Genomic DNA, 6,413 nt, shown 5'->3' with positions numbered 1-6,413 from the left:
AAGATTTAATAGTACTACGCGCCTGACATGTAATTGTAACGTCACGCTGTTGAAACAAAAGCAACCTAGATGCACAGAAGTATATTTCCCAGGAAAAACGTTTGGTCATTGATTAATTTATTGTGAGGTAACGCGCTGGAGCTACACCTCAACTATCAGGCTCGCCATGATGGACTGCTCAGGAGTAATTGCGACCACATGGAAAAGGCAAACCGCGCTCTATTCTCGGCATACGGAAATTTTTTTTAGTCTCTATCAGAAAGCAGTTACCGCTGCCAGGAGCGAACCTACGTCCCTGGACTGATTAACTCAGCAAAGCCACTGAGCCGTTGCGGCGGGTAGGTTGCTGTGTGTGTCCGCAGCCTGCCTGTTGAATACTTTAGCGCAAACCAAGCGAAGGAACGAAAGCAAATAAAGATATTCTAGCACTGTGTAGAAAAAGCATTTGGAAGTAATTCCTATCAAAATACGAAGCAACAATAAAAAAGAAATAGGCGCGAATACATTGTATCAGTAAATATGTTGTTTATAAGTACCACCGGTCTTTTGACGGCGAAGCCGCGGTCAGCCGACTGAATTGTCCCGAGCAATTTTGAGAACCACCATTTGGAAAGACATTCGGATCGCAAATCGAATATGACTGGGAATGCTTAGAACATTTGAAGAACGTGAAGTCGTAAGCTGTGTTCAAGCTTCTTTTCATCCGCTGTCGAACTTTGTTTTCGACATTGCAGCCACACCCGTCCCGGCTTACTAGCTCGATGTTCAAACCGCAATTCGACAAAACATGATAAAGCAGCGGAAATGGGCGATTTCAGTTTAGGTGTTGTCTAATTCGCTTTGTTTCTTCTTTGCGCTATTTGAAACAAATATCAAGTCCCGCTCGCTCAGTTGTACAGTTGACCAACTCCCTTGACAGCACCCTCATCAGCTCGGTCTCCTCGCTCGTCATCGCCAGGAGGCTCCTGTTCGACCCCGTGCTTGCCTTTACCTATCAATGTCGCTCAGGAGCTTCCTACCTTCCAGTGCGCAGCATTTCATCACGCTTTCTCGGCGCCCTGCTTCAATCGCCCTCCGGCATTGCTTCTTCCCTTCCTTGAGCACGATCGCGTCATTGCGATGTTATTTTTCGCCAATCAGAATTGTTTGCACTGCACCAGAAACCTCCTTGAGTCCGTGATCTAGGGCTTTACCCTTTAAACTGGGTTTAAACTGGCTAAGAAGAATGGAGGTAGGAAAGCAAGTTGAGCCAACAGATGACCTGACAGTAGTGTCAACGCGAGAAAGGTGATTTTAAGATACGTGTATTGCATTCAAAATAGCAGAAGCTAAAGCGGAGGAAAAGAATGTGACAGTTGCAAAGGGATAGAAGAAAGGGAGGTACGTGGCAATGGTGAAGGGAGCCTACTGTATATTGACATTTCCAATGGAACACGCACACACGGGTCAAAATTTCTCAGGAGTAATGCGAACGTCGGTAGCCTATGTAAAATAAATACTTTTTTTAGTTTACGAAAAAATAAAAAAAATGACGGTTGTCCTTTTCACAGCTTCGAGAACCTCACCAGTGAACACTTTCTTGTGGGCAGGATAGGTGTTTTATTCTTTTTTATCCAAGGGTTTTCTTGATTGATTAATAGGTTTAGCGCACCGACGCTTCACAGGCGATGAGGCGCGCCGTAGTGGAAGGCTTCATTTTAAGTTTGACCTGGAAACCTTTATCGTGCCACGAAATCTCGAACTTACGGACGCTTTTGCTTTTCGCCTCCATCAGAAAAATGGCCGCCGCGACCGGGAATGAAACCGCCGTCCTCCTGCAGAGCAGCGCAACACCTCAGCCACTGAGCCACCGCGGCGGGTAAGGATTTTCTTAAGCACTGCATACGTTTTCACTGCAGCACCTATATTCCGATGTTGTACCCACGTGAACCGGCACCGCTTATTTTCCGGCCATAATTATACTGCACTTTCACATGAAAGAGTTTTTCAGCGCAGACAGTGATGAGAAGGATTCAGTGATTTCTAAGCGGAAGGCCAAACTGGTGATGATGGTTTGGATTTTTATGGCGTAAGGCTGACTAAGGCCAAAGAGTGCAACTGAAAAGTTAATTTATAAGGACGAAGTGAAAGTAAACGTAAAACATTTAACTAAAAATATGTGTCAAATGACATAAAATACGATGTAGATATACTGGTGTGTAGGGCCAGGGTGTCAACATGCACGGTAAGTGACGAGGTGTAAAAGCTGGGCATCGCTAATAAACCTAAAAGTACTCTTGTGAGTAATTACGGGGTCGTCCACTAAAAAGTAAGATGGGTGTAGCGGAATGTGTTGTCTGTATATTTGTGCGAAGCGTGTGTGCCGTGTCGCTTCTAGCCCCTTGCATTCTATCAGGATGAGGTTCACGGGCCGGGTGTTTCCACACCAGATGCACAGAGGTCTTGGAGATCCAGTGAGCAGGTGCGAGTGCGTTGCGTGTGTGTGCCCTATCCTTAATCTAGCCAAGGTAACACCTGTGTATCTATTGTGCGTGTCGGTGGTGTATGGTCACAAGTGTGGCTGTAATACGTGTAAATTGCCGTCTGTTTGTTCACTCCAGCGTGTTTGCCATGTTTCGCGAAATGGTTGTCTGATCTGTGGCTTCACGTCGGTGTAGGGTATTGTGGTTATGTTTACTGCATTCAAGAGTGTAGCAGCAGCAGCCATTCGATCAGCTGCTTTGTTCCCGGCTATACGACAGTATCCAGGGACCCAGCAAAGGACAAGTTCAAGTTTGTGGACATACACAGACAGAATTCCCTTGACAATCGGATTCACAATGTCGTTTTTTTAAGACTTTGTTGAAACCAATGCCCGCAGAACACTGAGAGAATCTGTATAGATAATGTGTTCTCGGATGTGCTTTAAAGTATATGATTAACAACAAAAAGTACGCCATAAGCCTCTGCCGTAAAGATACGAGTATTACTATTCAGAGTTTTAGTGACATTAAGGCCGGGTCCATGCGCTGCGCAGTAGACAAAGGTGGCAGTTTTAGAGGCGTCCGTAAAAAATAGAAAACACTGCTCCTTTTGCGGCAAATACAAGAAGTGCTGCTGAATTGCACATCTGGGAGCTCGGTTTTTATATGTATGTGTGAACGATTTGTCGCATTATACAGGGCGAAGATGCCATGGTGCTATAAAAGCTGTAACAGAAGTTTGTACGGTATCTAAAAAGGAGACGGCAAGCTCTGACGCTTCCTCTCTAACTCTGTAAGAGGTAGGCGCAGAGAACATTGGTCTATTTAGCAGGAGGCGTTCAGTCATAGATGTATCATAAAAACCTGTTTGAAAAGGATGGTGAGGCACGGATGAAATTTTAAAGCAAAATTAGATTTGTGTAGGCTTGCTGACGTTGTAGGTTCATTTTCTTATACTCCACATAAAGGCTTTCGACCGAGCTAGTTGGGAAGGCGCCCCATGCCAGACGAAACCCCAGATGAAGCACTGGGTCCAGCATTTTGAGGGATATTTTACTTGCTGACCGATAAACAACACTTCCATATTCCATTCTTGAACCTACCAGGCTAGTACAAAAATGTAAAAGTTGTTTGGCAGCACCATATGAAGAGTGGGAGAGAACCTTGTGTATACTCATAGCCTTGAAGCATTTATGTTTAGGTTGTTTTATAGGTGGAATGAATGTGAGCTTTTTCTCAATGACTACACCTAAAAGCTTGTGTACATTTCTGACAGGATTTGAGACACCATTGACTTTGATGTCTGGATCCGGCCGAATTCCACGCCTTTGCCAAAACAAAACACAAGTACACCTTACTGGATTAAATTTAAAACCGTTGCCATCTGCCTCGACCGCTAGCTTGTTAACACCAAGCTAGACTTTGCGCTCGCAGGTAAAGAGTTTTCAAGACGTAAAGAATAATTGTACGTCGTCTACATAGACTAAGCAGAAAATGATGGTGCAATGCCTTTTTGAGTCAATTCATTTTTACAATAAACAGCGTGCAACTCAACACTCCGCTTGGGGCACGCCGTTTTCCTGCACATGAACTCTAAAGAGTGCACTTCCAACTTTTACACGAAAGGTTTTTTCGGACGTGTAACTGGCAAGCCTGTTCATCATGTTACCCCACATGCCAAAGGACTTCAAATCGCTGAGGATACCATACCCCCAAGCAGTATCATGCGGCTTTTCAAGATCAAAAAATACTGTCATACAGTACTGAATGTGGAGGAAGCCATCTTTTATATATGCCTCTAGTGCAACGAGTTGATCGTTGGTGGAGTGCCCCGCCATGAAGCCTGCCTGGCAGCTCCCGAAAAGACCATTGCACTCTAAGAAGTACACGAGTCTCCAGTTTATCATCGTCTCGAAGAGCTTACACAGGCAGCTTGTCAGGGCAATTGGACGATAACTGGAAGGAGAGGAAGGATCAGTCCCTTCCTTCAGGAAAACCACTGCTATGGCATCCCTCCAAGAGCGTGTAATGTACCCCTAAAGCCATATTTTGCCGTATAGGTGTCGGTGTGTTTCAAGAGTATTTGTGTGTAGGTTTTGTATCATGGTAAATGTAATCGCATCTGTTCCTGGAGCTGAAGGTTTACATATGCTCAGGGTAGCCTTCAACTCGGACAGTGTAATTTAAGAGTTCTGGCCGCATTTTGAGTTGTTTTTGTGATGGAGGGACTTCTTTTCACAAGTGGTTTTTAGGTTTCAGGAAAATGTTTGTGTAGTGTGCTGAACTGGAAACGTGTTGAAAGAATTATGCGAGTGTGTTAGCGTGCTCTTCGAGCGTGTTCCTTGTTGTGCTGACCAGGTGCAGGCTGTGTGTATGTTGTCCTTTAAGTTTGCATATGTCTGTGTATGAGTTAACGGATGTGAGGAACGTGCGCCAACTCTCTCGTTTTGGCTCACGGCGCACACCCTTACCAAATGCATTCGCCCTTTTACATATTACAAGGTTATTCTATGTGGGGTACCGATGGAGGATAGCCCACGCCTTATTCTGGGCCTCACACACGCCTACAGCCTTTATTCCACCACGGCCTCCTCTGGTTGCGCGGGGAACCGGAGGCGTGGGGAATGAACTTTTCAGCGGTGTCGAGGATGTGCGCCGTATCGAGTAGGGCAGCTTCCTCCATGTGTAGATGTTTTATGTGTGTGTCGTGTAGTTTAGATAATTCTGTGAATGTACTCCAGTTGGCTTTTGATTCATTGAAGCTGCTATGGTAACATGGACTGCTTGGGCCTTTACCTATATATATGTTACCGAAGTGGGGAAGTGGCCACTACCATACGGGTCAGTGCCCACACCCCACTCAAGGAAAGGAAAGTGAACTGCGGAACCAATAGCCAAGTCAAGATGTGAGTATGTATTGTCTCCTAGGTTATGGTATGTATGCTGTTTTTGTTTAAAAGGCATGCTCCAAAGGATGTATGAAACTTCTCTATCAGGCGACCTCTGGCATGCGTTCTGGAGGAGCCCCAAAAAGAGTTGTGCGCAATAAGGTCGCCTGTGAGTGTTTTGTAGAGACAGAACGCAACTGGCAGATTGGCATGCAGCGTCTCATACACATCGTCAAGATTTTTAATGAGGCCTCTACAGTTCCATGGGATGATGTTTTCTGTTCCAATTATTTACATTTAAGGATGACTAGAGTGTGTGTGGGTTCATGTCTAGTCTTTTGGGGCTGTTACTAAGCGGATGGTCTTTTTGGGCCTTTCTGTAGGCTTGGAAGTGGGAGGCCGCTTCTTGCGCTGCGTTGCAGGCAAGAACGGCCCAACCTCAATGCCGTCGTCAGATGTCCTGGGGGTGCCGGACGACGCGGGCCCCTGAACTTGGCCCCCTTTCGGGTTCCCTTCGTGTAAGCCGCCACCGGCGCGGGCGTTGGGTGTGCCAGAAGAGGCACGGGCGGTGCGGTGGCGGTGGAAGCCAATGCGGGGCCCCCGGTGTCCAGGTGTCCATACCCTCGGCACACTCCAACGCACTGGAGGACGGGAGGCTGTGGCGGGAGCGGTATCAGTTGCGACAAAGACGGTTGGCACAACAACCGCTGCTGCCTCACCAAGCGGCGTGGTGACGGGTTGGGCTGCTTGATGCAGCCCACTGGTGTTCAGGGGCGGGACCAGGTCAGACTCGTTGAACCGGGCCACGGTGAAAACCATACACCGCCGTGGCACCCCCCCCTAGTGAGCTGCGTGGGCATACCTCCTCAGGGGGTAAGAGGCGAACCTCTTTCGCGCCTGTGGAAGGGTGTTGTTCTCTGTGACCTTCAAGTTAATTATTTCTTTTTCGCGCTTCATATTATCGCAAGCCCTGAAAAACGCTGGATGAGGTCGTTGGAAGTTTACACAAAAGAAGGTTGTGGAGTTGCAGTTCTCTGTCGTGTGCCCGAACCGCTGACACTTG

The sequence above is a fragment of the Haemaphysalis longicornis genome, unplaced genomic scaffold (genome assembly GCF_048455015.1).
Source record: "Haemaphysalis longicornis isolate Haplotype H1 unplaced genomic scaffold, Haemaphysalis longicornis Haplotype H1 scaffold_5, whole genome shotgun sequence".
Lineage (NCBI taxonomy): Eukaryota > Metazoa > Arthropoda > Arachnida > Ixodida > Ixodidae > Haemaphysalis > Haemaphysalis longicornis.
This window is presented reverse-complemented; position numbering follows the sequence as displayed.